This window comes from Notechis scutatus, chromosome 1 (assembly GCF_049901735.1).
Source record: "Notechis scutatus isolate UNSWTSFEM ecotype Mainland chromosome 1, rNotScu1.2, whole genome shotgun sequence".
NCBI lineage: Eukaryota > Metazoa > Chordata > Lepidosauria > Squamata > Elapidae > Notechis > Notechis scutatus.
Genome location: NC_142009.1, coordinates 199720335 through 199735130, shown reverse-complemented (window position 1 = coordinate 199735130; position 14796 = coordinate 199720335).

Below are 14796 nucleotides of genomic sequence, written 5' to 3'. Positions count from 1 at the left end.
GCTTTGCCTGATTTTGGGTAAAAGTTGCTCTCTTTTTTTATAAAAAAAAAATCAATATTTATGTAAATATTTACAATATTTTCATACAAGCCACACCCAGCCAATCACATGACCACCAAGCCATGCCCACAAATTAGGCCATGCCCACAGAACCGGTTCTTAAGAAATTTGAATCCCACCCCTGAATTTATCTAACTTACCCAAAAACTCTTCTTAAGCATTATCTATCTCACCTAATTTTGTATCGTATGAAAGTCTGGTAAGCATTCATTCTATTACTCATCCAAAGCAATAATAAAAGTGAAAAGGTGAAAAGGTTTTGTTGCCTTCCGATCAACACTTCTTTCCAATGTGATGAAGAGCCACGAATAAACACTCATTGAGTCTGATTTTTCTAAGGCAGGTGGGCTTCTACTTATCATCCTGCCTGCAGTGAACCTTCTTGATTTACGAATGCAGTTGAATATTTTACCAAATGGGTTTTTGAAACCAAGGTATGCATACAACATTTCCATAAAATGCTGAAGTTTTTTAGATCAGATGTGTTTGGCTTAATGTGATTCTTCACAAATCCATAGTGATTTGTCCTAAAATTATGGCATAGTTTTTGAGAGGCTTATGGATTGATCGATCTGGACTTTCCTGTCCTGTCCTTTCCTTTCCTTTCCTCTCCTCCCCTCCCCTCCCTTCTCCTCTCCCCTCTCTCCTCTCCCTTCCGATAAGGACATTTGCCATCCTCCCACAATCTGGTACTGATGTGTTAAATTGTGGGAGCGATCTGGTTAAGATTATCTCAAAAAAATGGCAACTCGGCCCAAGTAGTAAGAGACCTAGCCTCCAGACTAGCATTCAAGAGACTTTTCTGAAATTGATGTGGCTCTTGCTTCCTTGGTCTTGTCAGCTCCTGGATGTGGGGCTTGACCTTTTCATTCCCAAGGACTTTTCAACGATACCATATTCAGTAAAAGTTTGGCCAGAGCAACAGCAAGTTCCTTCGGTGCTGTGAGTTCCTTACATCCTGAGGATGCCCTTTTGGATGGCTGTATCATCCACAGTCAATCTCATTGATTCGAAGCTTCTACTTTTCTCATAGCCTTTTACAGTTCTGAGATATTAGTATGTGCTCTTCTTGGATCTCCTGTTCCTCTTTCCACCTCTGATTTCTTATTTTATGTCTTCGCCAAGCTCACTTGTTGTTTTTATATAGCTACAGTGGCTTCTTACGCTCTTTGCCATTTCGCCCCTCAGAATTGTTTACACTGGTGCTTTTAATAGTACTCTGAAGAACTCCAACCCATATTCTGATTCTTTTAAGCATATCATACCTTTCAGCTCCAAGGTTCCAATTTTGGGGTTCACCCATCATGTCCCTATTATGCACATTTGTTTTCCTGCACTATGAGCACAAGCTCATCTCATTTGTTTTTCATACTTTAAGTATTAAATGTTGAGCCTGGGTTCTCCCCCACACCCACACCCCCATTCCTCCACTGAATGTTGCACTGCAACAATTTCCACTTCCTGCTTTACAATAAAAGTCTTTGTCTACAGTAGAAATCATCTACGTTCTTCATTTCAGTTTTTCTTCTCCAACTCCCGGAAGCTTCACTTCAAAGCCTTTACCAAGTTTCACCCACATAGAGATTTCCAGCCCTTGTAAGGTAAAACCCATCTTGCACCAGCTGTTTATCATCCTGGCAATCCGGGCCATGCTCTCAAACAAAAAGCAAATTTTGCTTTGCAATTTGCACAGGTAGGTGGTGTTTTCTAGTGTCGAGTACACCGGCTGAGCTCCTTAACTGTGGCGATATAACTCTTGTGTTTTTACAGCATCTTCTTCAGATGACTAAGCAGCAAAGGAAGATTGATTCCCTCAAAACATACCATTTCTTTGGTCTTTCTCATCTCTTCCTCTTGTTGAATTCCTGTGGCAAACTCCTGTTTCCTCCCCATTTGGTTTCTGTTTGCTTACTCAAATTATCTATAAAGTGGAAGGTGCCACTATTTTCTTAGGCTTTTCATTGAATAATCCCTGGGTGGGTATGTGCATAAATATAAGATGTCCAAAATATTGAGGTAAGATATATCATCATCATCTTTGTTGGAAGGGACCTTGGAGGTCTTCTAGTCCAACCCCCTGCTCAAGCGGGAGACCCTATACCATTTCAGACAAATGGATGTCCAGTCTCTTCTTAAAAGCCTCCAGCGATCTTCTGAAGGCAAGCTGTTCCACTGGTTGATTGTTCTCACTGTCAATAAAAATTTTCTTAGTTCTAGGTTGCTTGTCTCCTTGATTAGTTTCCATCCATTGTTTCTTGTCCTGTCTTCAGGTGCTTTGGAAAATAGGTTGATTCCCTCTACTTTGTGGCAGCCCCTGAAATATTGGAACACTGCTATTATGCTGTATCACCCCTAGTCCTTCTTTTCACTAGACCAGTCAAACCCAATTCCCGCAACCATTCTTCGTAAGTTTAAGTCACCAGGCCCTTAATATCTTAGTTGCTCTTCCCTTCACTCTTTCCAAACATCTTTTTTATATCATGGTGACCAAAACTGGATGCAGTATTCCAAGAGTGGTCTTAGAGAGGTATATAGCTTTGTTTATTCATTTATCAAGAGCCATGATTTTATAAAATGGAACAGTTTTAAAAATCATTCTAATGGTTATTTATTATATTATTCATCTACAAATTTGAAACAATGCTCTCTGATTACATAAACATAGGAAATTAGTCACATTTCCATACTTGAAATCAATCGCTACTCAAATATCAGTTTCATAGTTAGCATGTTTCTGGAGGAAAACTATTCTACTCTGAATTATTCCTGCTATGTTAAAGAGAAAGGAAAAGAGGATACCGGTGAAATAAAACATTAACACATAAACAGTGTGTAAATTTAATATATCTTCATTGTCAGGCAAAGAATGAATCTGCTGCCACATTTACCAACAAAAGAATATGTACTGCAATCTATAGTTCTAATTGCCAATGACATTATTTTGCAATGTAATATGACTTCAATAAGCAAAGATGTGCTACAAATGTACCTGATCATTATGGTTTTGTGGGTGACTCTGGTGGGCTTGAACTCTGCACACGGAAAGGGACTTATCCAACTATAGTTTAAGGGTTTTAATATTCTTCATTCAAAGCCATCAAACTAATCAAATATAATATCAATGGTTATCATTTTAAAATATTACGTTTCCTATGTTTTTGAACTATTACCATCACAGACAAAAGAAATATCAAGAAAATAATTCTGATATAGAATGGTTTGGGAAGAACGTACTGAAATCAATATTATGTGATCAGGCTTCTCTGAATCTTAAAAAGGATACATGCATTGTTTTCAAGAGTTGTATATATTTGGGGCTATCTTTAGAAAATGTACAGTATGTCACATGTCCAAAACCCATAGGGAGTAGAGGTTACTCATGCCCTGATTTCTTCTGATTTAGAAACAATTATGATACATTCTCATTCTCTCTCTTCTCTCTTTCTCTCTCTCCCCGTGTTGGGGTGGAGGGTCTTATAATTGTGAAACTCAACAAAGTGTCTATTTGTTGATCAAAATAATTGAGGACTTTGAACTTTGGTGCTGGAAACAGACCCCTGTGAGTCACTTCCGACTGCAAGGCGATCAAACTGGTCAGTCCTAGAGGTGATCAACCCTGACTGCTCTTCAGAAGAACAGATCCTGAAGTTCAAATTCAAATACTTTGGCCACCTAATGAGAAGGAAGGACTCACTGGAGAAGAGCCTAATGCTGGGAGCGATTGAGGGCAATAGAAGAAGGGGACGACAGAGAATGAGGTGGATGGATGGAGTCACTGAAGCAGTCGGAGGGAGCTTAAATGGACTCCAGAAGATGGTAGATGACAGGAAGGCCTGGAGGAACGTTGTCCCTGGGGTTGCGATGGGTCGGACACAACTTTACAACTAACAACAATCCTTTAAGATCAAATTCAGAATAATTGGTAACAGATAAACTTCTGAACATGTCTAAGGAAACTTTTGTCTTTGCTTCTTTAAAAAAAAAAACACACAGCCCACGTCCTTCTTGTCACATGGTAAATCTTTTGAAGGAGATGGTAATTTCTTAAGCAGATATCTGTCTTGGCATTTGATTTTGAAAGGATAGGTGATTTTTTTCATCATAGTCCTATTATTTTCCTGTTTTCTAATTGCATAATTGCCAACTGTGTTGATGAAACCTATTTGCTATCAAATTATTTAACAAGATTTTCAGTCTTGATTCTTCAGCTATTCTGAAGGAGAATCCCTTGATTGTAGCTCAATCACTTTAGTTTTGAAAAACACGAATTATTTATTATGCATGATAAAAATCTCTTAACTTCTAGATGTATTTGTGATGAGCTGAAGTTTTATACTCGATACTTTTTACATGAATGAGATTGAAAGGTGATTTTGAATCATGACACTGACAATTAGCATGCTTTAAAAAGAAGCAGTTAGCTAGAGAGATCCTCTTAATTATAGCATGAATATAATTTGATGACTAAGAAAATATAGTGAATGAATGAAGACTTTTTTCTGTGTGATACTGAAAATGCATTTAATGTCATTCCTGGTTTTAAACCATCAGAATTCCAATTGGATTTAATCTTAATGAGCACCAAGTGATATTTTGCTCTTCAACTTCTATGAACTTAACAGATAAGGTTAGGATTATTCCTACAATAACGTTATAAAAGTTTTATTCTCTCCATTAACTGTGACTTCTACCTGCTGAGTCTTCCATATGTGTGTAGAGCTATGGCTATAATATAGCTCTCTATACAACACCAGGCTCCCGATTCACACATTGCAGAATTCAGAATTGGACCCAGTTACTCAGCCTCTGTGGGCCACCCCATAACCAATTTGTATACTTTCAAGTAGCTTTTAGCAATACGTTAGAAAGGTTCTGGGTGCTAGGTATAGCACCACCCTGAAACATCACAGTTGTAAATCATGGGATGAATTTTTACCATCTGAGAAAGTGCCTACTGCTCCCAACTGCCATCCATGCTTTAAGGGTAATAAGACTAATAATAAATAGATTTACTTCACTCCTTCTGTTCACACTCCTCATGTGTATAGCCAGTGCATTTTGTATCAAAAAAGCTGTTACACTCCAGCGATTAAAAAGAAAACACCATGAATTTCCATCTGTGGGTATGATCCATCTTTAGAAACATTCTGTGTCTTGAAGTGTCAACTGGCATTAGCATTAGGAATATTGTGCGGTCCAAAATAACAAAAGACAAAAGACAGTAAGAAATACCCAATATCAACCATCACAACTATTTTTGTAATATTTGAAATATTTTCATTTAAAAGGGATGGAAAATCCCTGTCAACAATGATATGTAACAAATAGTGACTTTGTGATTGAATATTTGGCCCTATCATTTGGCCATAGTAGTTTTTTTACTATGTTTTTTCCCAGGGTAAACATTACTCTGATTTAGATTCATTTGAACATTTCGGCCTAGCCATATTCAACTTTTGGTCCTTGGGAATGTTGTACAAAACCTTGGGAACTGGGTCCTTTAGGACTTGCTATGCTATCCAAGAATTACAGGGCAGTCACTACACCAAGCTATCAATGAAAGCTTTCTGGAAAAGTCCATAATGTTGGGAAGGGTGGAAAGAAAGAGGAAAAGATATCAACTGGCAACATGGTGGGTGCCAGTTGTGATTGCAATGGCAAGTGGTGCATCATTGCAAGACCTCAAGAGCCAGGATGGGATCAGATCTTGATGCAGAAATGATCCTTTGTGGCCACTAAGGGTCAACATTGACTTGATGGCACCTCATCAGTTTCAGCAATCCTTCTGGGTCTGCAAGATGGACCGAATTCCTCCTGTATGGGGATATTTAAATCCTTTGTACTGATATTTGTTGTTGGGTTTATTACTGAATGAGATATATAAGTCGGAATCAGCTGTGAATGGGTGAGCACATGAACCTACATACATATGATGGATGGCAATCTTATCAGCTGGTAATGGTTCCTTCAAAGAATTATTTCCAGAATAATTTCATGATGGAATAATTTGATAATCCATTTGTAAGTTACCTCAAAGTACTCTCCCTGACTGCCTCTCATTCAGAAGGACCTTATTACAAATTAAGAATTGAGGAAGCTCTGGAACAAGATTTTATATGCCCAAAATACTTAAAGGAAATCAAGGTTTGGTGGGTTCCAATCCCAGCTTCTTTATTTATGCAATTTAGCAATTTGGCATGTTTTCCATCAGACTGGACCGATGCCTTTGTTACCCTCTTCCATTCAAAAAAAAAAAAAAAAATAGACTTGATCCACCAACATCAGGCCGCTTAGCCAGCTTAATACAATCAGGAAGCTATATGCCAAATCCCTCTATCTAAAATCACAAGACTATACTTGCTGAGGAGCAGGCAATAACAATAGCAATAACACTTAGACTTATATACCACTTCATAGTGCTTTATAGCCCTTTCTAAGTGGTTTTACAGAGTCAGCATATTGTTCCTAACAGTTTGCGTCCTCATTTTACCCACCTTGGAAGGATGGAATAAGGCCGAGTCAACCTTGAGCCTGGCGAGATTCGAACTGCCAAATTTGCAGTCAGCCAGCAGTCAGCAGAAGTAGCCTGCAATACGGCACTCTAACCACTGCGCCACCAGAACCAAGATGGTTAAATAAGTTGCGGTTTTATGCACACTTGTCCAAGAGAAAGCTTCATGAACCCATTGGAACTTAGTGCAGAGCATAACTGATAATTGATAAGTTATACATAACTGATGCATAACTGGCAGCTGCCAGTCAGCAGAAGTCAGCAGAAGTAGCCTGCAGTACTGCCCTCTAACCACTGTGCCACCTTGGCTCATAGTAAAGGGAGGTTGTAAAGAGGTTGTAAAGGGCACCAATCAATGCCAAATGCTGTCTGATCCTCCAGCACTTGAGCTGAAAAGCATTCATGGGAGAGGTGGGTGGGTAGCCAATGGGAAAAGCTAAGGAGTTCCTTGAGAGTCAAAAATCTGCACTTGTCATTCAATCTCTCTCTCTCTCTTTTCATATCTCCTCGAAAGTTAGATGCTCCCCTAGAAACAGGTCTCGGGAACTGATCTCACACAGAAGTGAAGCAGAAATGCATTTTAGCCCCTTATCCAAACAATATGGATAGTCTTTGAGTTAAGACAGTAATAGAGCCTACTCATCAGTTTCATAACTCAGGACAGTCATAAATCAGATCACTCATGTGACTGACCCTATATTACGACCTTTTTTTTTTGTTGCAGTGGTTGTTAAGCAAATTCTCATGGTCCGTAAGGGAACTAATGCTTTATTACAGAGGTAGTTTTGCCAAAAATCAGAAATAAATTTTCATTTCCTGCAAAGCTGTCGTAAAGCACAGTCACATAACTGTAGGACTCTGCAAGCGGCAATAATTGCAGCCCAGCTGCTGGGTACCCAAAGTCCACTTACATGATCATGAAGGAACTTGATGATCAGAATTCCAAATCTGGGTTGTAAGTATTCCACAAAGGTACATCAGGACTTGGAACAGAACTTCAAGGACTACCTGTACACAGCTGGCAATTTTATCATCCCGTACCAACTACAGGTATCTACTACAGGTAGACCTCGACTTACGACCACAAATGAGCACAAACATTTCCGTTGTCAAGTGAGACATTTGTTAAGTGAATTTTGCTCCATTTTACGACCTTGCTTGACTCCATTGTCAAGTGAATCCCTGCAATTGATAAGTTAGTAACTCGGGTGTTAAGTGAATCTGGCTTCCCTTTTGACTTTGCTTGTTGGGAGGTCGCAAGAGGAGAATCACATAATCTTGGGATACAGCAATGGTCATAAGTATGAACCGGATCTTCACAGACTAGAACACTGGGCCGTATCTAACAAAGTGAAATTCAATATAGAGAAAAGTAAAGTCCTACACTTAGGCAAGAAAAACCAAAAGTACACATATAGATAGACTGGGTGAAACCAGGCTCAACAGCAGTAACTATGAGAGGGATCTTGGAGTCTTAGTGGACAACCAGCTAAATATGAGCCTGCAGTGTGCAGCAGCAGCCCAAAAAGCTAATGCAATCCTAAATTGTATTAACAGAGGGATACAGTCAAGAACAAAGGAAGTACTAATCCCACTCTATAAAGCCTTAGTAAGACCACACCTAGAGTACTGCATCCAGTTTTGGTCACTACATTATAAAAAAGATGTTGAGACTCTTGAAATAGTACAGAGAAGAGCAACCAGGATGATTAGGGGACTGGAGGCTAAAACATATAACGAACGGTTGCAGGAACTGGGCTTGCCTAGTCTAATAAAGAGAAGGACCAGGGGAGACATGATAGCGGTCTTCCAATATCTGAGGGGCTGCCACAGGGAGGAAGGGGTCAAGCTATTTTCTAAAGCACCTGAAGGCCAGACAAGGACTAATGGATGGAAACTGAACAAGGAGAGATTTAACCTTGAAATAAGGAGACACTTTCTGACAGAACAATCAACCAATGGAACAGCTTGCCCTCGGAAGTTGTGGGGGCGCCATCAGTTGAGACTTTCAAGAAGAGACTGGACTGCCATTTGTCAGAAATGGTGTAGGGTCTCCTGCTTGGGCAGGGGGTTGGACTAGATGACCTACAAGGTCCCTTCCAATTCTGATTATCTGTTATCTGAACCAGTTCCCAAGCATCTGAATTTTGTTCAAATGATTATGGAGATGCTGGAATTGTAATTGTGAAAAACGATCATAAGTCTCTTTTTTCAATGCTATTGTAACTTTGAATGGTCACTTAGCAAACTGTTGAAAGTCGAGGACTACCTGTATGTAGAAAAGTGTTTTTATAGGGGATAAAGAGGCAGCAAATCCTAGGAACACCAGTTTATTCTCTAGATAAGCCTGTCCAAACCTATTTCCCAGTAAATATGTTAGAATGGATTATGTCAGGAGTGTCAAACTCACATTATCACGGCTGTATCACATGACAGATTGGGACTTTTTTCCCCTTTGCTAAAACGGACATGGCGTGATGCATCTGGCCCACAGGCAGGAGTTTTGACAGCGCTGGTGTTACGAACTAAACAAACTCATTCATCAATAACCATACTAGCTTTACTTCAGCAGCAGGCTTGTAACAGCACTGGATTATGTTGTCTGAAGTCAGTAGATCTGTGGAGTATGAGAGGGTGGAGAGAAAACTAATACCCTCCAAAGCAGAGGTGGTATTCAGCAGGTTCTGACCAGTTCTGGAGAACCAGTAGTGGAAATTTTGAGTAGTTTGGAGAACCAGCAAATCCCACCTCTGACTGGCCCTGCCCCCATCTATTCTCTGCCTCCTGAGTCCCAGCTGATTGGCTGGGTATTCTTTTGTTGCCCTGCACAGGAGAACAGAGCTGGAAAGCAGGTTAGTGGGGTAGGGAGGGAATGGGGATTTTACGGTATCCTTCCCCTGCTATGCCCACCAAGCCATGCCAACAGAACCGGTAGTAATTTTTTAAAAATCTCATCATAGCTCCAAAGTGATCCTAGGTGTAGTCAAAATGTTTGCAAGGGTTGCTTAGCTGATTCAGCCTGTCCTCAGATACCAGCACTTACTTTATTTCTGAATCCAATTGCCCTTTTTGGAAAAAAAAAACCGAAAAACCATATTCCTTTATCCACAAATACATTTAGCTTCAGGGCTGGAGAAGCCACCTCCATTCAGAATAAGATTTTAATTGAACCCAGGACCTTCTTGCTCTGAATATTCTTCTTTTTAATATATATTAAATCCGGAATGGTAAATGTTTGTTCGTTCATCTTGATCAAATTCTTTTTGCACAAATTTATCAGTATTATAAAGGTAGTTATTAAGCGAAACGTGATGATGGGAAAGAAAAGATTTGTGTGCAGATGGGTGGGCGGGATGGAGAAAGAAAGAGAGAGAGAGAGAGAGCGCTTCACAAGTGATATAAAGCAAATGGCCATTTAAGGGAAACCTGCCAGAAAATTATAATATCCAAAGTCTAAAATCATTTAGCTTCCCCATTTATCCTCCGGGGTATTTTTTTTTAATTTCATGAGAAATAGGTCAGGAAAAGTATCAAAGCTACGTAGCTATAAGTCAGTAGGGTTTTTCAATGTTTTAAAAACCTTACCAGCACAATATCTTTCTTCATGCATGGATTCAAGGACACCCCTGCCTGTCAATTGGCTGCAAGCTACCTCTGAGGCCCCTGGAATTTGCAAAACCTTCTTTTGAGTTTCTCTCTTTTTCAAGGGCACAATGGGATGGCTAAAAATCACGAAGGTTGGAGAAAGAGGATTTGGCATGAATGTCTATGGAGATTTTTAAATCTCCAGGTCATGGGTTGTCCCAGAGGTGCTTTTCCAAAAGGCAGCTGGGCTTTCTTGGGTTTTGTTTGTTTGTTTGTTTGAAAACATTTTGCTTCTTGTTCAAGTTCAGAACTGAAGAAGCTTCTTGGATGAGAAGCGAAACATTTCCAAGGGGAAAACCAGGATAGTCCAGTTGTCTTTGGAAAAGCACCTTTGGGGTGATTCTGCATGAACCCTCCAGACATCATGGCTTGCTGAGTAAAGACCTGATTGCCCTATGACTATGTGCTTGATGCAGTACTGCAGGCTACTTCTGCTGACTGCTGGCTGACTGCAATTTGGCAGTTTGAATCCCACCAGGCTCAAGGTTGACTCAGCCTTTCGAGGTGGGTGAAATGAGGACCCAGATTGTTGGGGATAATATGCTGACTATGTAAATGTAAACCACTTAGAGAGAGCTGTAAAACACTGTGAAGTGGTATATATGTCTAAGTGCTATTGCTATTTGTTGTAGAGTGGCGGAATAACCTGAGGCAAACTCGGAGCGAACTTCAGCTGTTACTTTATTGAAACAATAAAGGGTTGCCGCGGCTGCCGCGCTAACAAGGCAGCCAGCTGGCGGACAACAGCTGATGCCGTTTGACAGCTCCCTTTTATAGCTGGCTGTCAAACGACATCAGCCAATAGGAACGGTCCGTGTTCCCGCTGGAAACACGGACCGGAGTGAAGACTTCGGCTTAGTCTATTGTGAACACCACACTATTACTCTCTCTAAGGAAAAACTTCATGCAGTCTTGACTTTCTTAAGTCGACTATGTGATCTCTTCTGAGAGAGCTAAGGGTGAAAGTTACCCCCCCACCAATGACCTGTGAGATTCTTTGAGTAGACTAATCTATTTATTGTATTTATTTGATTTGATTTGTCAATCGCTTACAAGATTCAGGTATAAGAATAAACATAGTTTTGAATACATGAGATAGATACTTATAAGAAAAATAAAAAGAACCAATAGGACAGGGAGGGTAGGCACGTTGGTGCGCTTATGCACGCCCCCTACAGTCCTCTTAGGAAAGGGGTGAGGTCAATAGTAGACAGTCTAAGGTTAAAGTTTTTGGGGGTTTGGGGAAGAAACCACAGAGTCAGATAGAGTATTCCAGACATTGACCACTCTGTTGCTGAAGTCGTATTTCCTGCAGTCAGGTTTGGTGCGGTTAACCTTGAGTTTGTATATATTGTTTTCTGTTGTGTTGTTATGGTTGAAGCTGAAGTATTCATTTGCAGGTAGGACATTGCAATGTATGATTTTATATACTATATTTAGATCGGACCAGAGGTGGCGTAGTTCTAGGTTTTCTAGGTCTAGATTTTCAAGTCTGGTGGCATAAGGTATTCTGCAACGAGTAGAGGAGTGGAGAATTCTTCTTGTGAAATATTTCTGGACTTTTTCAATTGTGTTAATATCAGATACATGATATGGGTGCCAGACTAATGAGCTGTATTTTCAACGTCACCCCATGAACTTCGGGATCAAATGGAGAAATGAACCTGAGTTTCTTTGGCCACAGAGTCATCATATAGAGCAGATATAGAAAGTCTACATACCCCTGTTAAAATGCCAAGATTCTGAGATGTAAAAACAATTAGGCCAAGATAGATCAGTTCAGAATTTTTTCCACCTTTATGATAACATGTAAGTTGTATGATTTCATTGAAAAACAAACTGAAATCTTTTAGGGGGGAAATAAAAAAACCCCAAAAATAATTGCCTAAAGATGCATACCCATAAACTAATTCTTTGCTGAAGCAGCTTTTGATTTCATGACAGCATTCAGGCTTTTGGGGTAGGAGTCCATCAACAAGGCACATCTTGCCTTGGGAATCTTTGTCTGCCCTTCCTTGCAAAACAGATTTTGTGCATAGCCTTCTTCAGCCTTCTTCTTCTTCTTCTTCATAGCCCCCCCCCCCCACACACACACACACATTTTCAATTGGATTCAGGTCTAGGCTCAGAGGTGGCATCCAGCAGGTTCTGAGCAGTTCTGGAGAACCGGTAGCAGAAATTTTGAGTAGTTCAGAGAACAGGCAAATCCCACCTCTGACTGGCCCTGCCCCCATCTATTCTCAGCCTCCCAAGTCCCAGCTGATCGGCTGGGTCTTCTTTTGTTGCCCTGCACAGGAGAACAGAGCTGGAAAGCAGGTTAGTGGGTGGGGAGGGAATGAAGATTTTACAGTATCCTTCCCCTGCCACACCCACCAAGCCATGCCCACAGAACCGGTAGTAAAAATATTTGAATCTCACCACTGTCTAGCTCTGGCTGGGCATTCCAATATGTCTGTCTTCTGTTGAAGCCATTCCTTCATTGCTTTGGAGATATGCTTTGGCTCATTGTCACGTTGAAAGGTGAAATTCTTCTTCCTCTTCAGCATTTTAACAGAGGCCTGAAGGTTTTGTGCCAAAATTGACTGTTATTTAGAACTATTCATAATTCCCTCCACTTTCACTAAAGCTTCAGCTCCAGCTGAAGAAAAATAACCGCAAAGTCTAAAGCTGCAACCACCATGCTTTGCTGTATACTTTTGGCAATGCGCAATATTGTTTTTGCGCCAAACATACTTTTTGGAATTAGGGTCAAAAAGTTCAACCTTGGTCTGATCAGACCATAACACATTTTTTCCACCTGCTTATGTCAGTCTTATTGCAGGTTTTTGCAAAATGTAGCCAACTTGGATGGTTTTTTTTGCAAGAAAAAGATTTCTGTCTTGCCACCCTACCCTTACATATGAAGAATACAGGAGATTGTTGTAATATGTAGTAGCCAATACTATATTGCTGCAACCTCTTGGAGCACTTTACTTCTTGTTTTTTCATCCGTTTTGGAAGGACACCCAGTTCTTGATAATGTCACTGTTGTGCCATATTTTCTTCACTTGTTGATGATTGTCTTCACTGTGTTCCATGGCAGGGGTTGTCAACCTTTTGGACCTCAGGGACCACCAAACTCATAATTTTAAATCCCAGAGACCACTAAGTGGTTCTGTGGGCATGGCTTAATTTGTGGGTGTGGCTTGTTGATCATGTGCCTGGCTGGGCATGGCCATGTGGACGACGCAGCCTTGTGTTTCTGTGCTGCCTGGATTAATTGCTTTGGAGGGTGCTCTGGGAGTGACATTTCTTTGCGTCCCACCAAAATTTTCTCACGGCCCACCAGTGGGCTGTGGCCCACCGGTTGGCGACCGTTGCTCCATGGTACATCCAATGCCTTTGAAATTGTTTTGTACCCTTCTCCTGACTTTCCAACAACAAGATTCCTTTGATGCTTTGCAAACTCTTTGCAGATCGTGGCTTTTGCTGTAAGAGGCAACTGTGTAAATGTCAGAAAAATCCTACTAGAATAGCTGAACTTTATATGAGCTTGATTGCAGTCACTTTAATTGATGGCAGATGCACATTTGACTACTATTTAACATCAATTTTTATGTGATTGGTTCATTCTGAGCAGAACCAGATCCCTACTTATAAGAGTGTTTTTTTAAATATATTTTTATTTTCCCCTTTAAAGATTTCAGTTTGTTTTTCAAACTGAAATCTGAAGTGTACAGCTTATATGTTATATTAAAAATGAGAAAAAAATTCTCAAGTGATTAATCTTTGTCTGCTTTTTTTTTTAACTTCTGAAATACCTGGCACTTTAGCAAAAGTTTAACAAGAGTATTTTCTAGTTCAGGGGTGTCAAACTCAATTTCATTGAGGGCCACATCAGGGTTGTGTTTGACCTCAAGGGGGCCGGGGGGGCATGGCCAAGGGGACATGGCTAGGTTAACATAACTCATGTTGGGAGCGGATGTGGTGGTCCCAGCACTCTGCCAGCAAAAACAGGCTCCCAAGCTCCATTTCCGACTGCCATAGCCTCCTGTAACCCTCTGCCAGAAAGCAACCGGAGCTTGAGAGGGCTGTGTGCGGCCCTCTCGAGCTCTGTTTTTACTAGCAGAGGCACCACGGGCCAGTCCTTCACTGTTTCCAGGGTGGCCCCATGGGGCCTTGAGTTTGACACCCCTGTTCTAGATCCATTGTAGCTTTCTTGCTTTGGTTCCAAGACATGTCCTCACAATGGAACCTTGATCATGGGTCCAATGTTGACCCCCAACATTTCAGATAGTGAATGTGTTTTCAACAAAAAGATGCCCTAAAACTAGATTAATTTTGTCAGGTGTTCGTTGTTTAACACAGTGCATTTAAGCTTTTTGTGTTCCAGCAATTGAACCACACTAGCCAAATATTAACATGCATTTGCAATGCAAAAACATCATTTAAGTACAACAAATTGAACTTCATTTTATTAAAAGGTTGAAGCATTCCATGTGTTTACGTTGCTGAACAACTTGTTCCCAGACAGAGGACCTTGAAAAAAATGTTAAATACTAAACAAAGTTGATTCTTCTGGGCACTAACTACACAAAAGA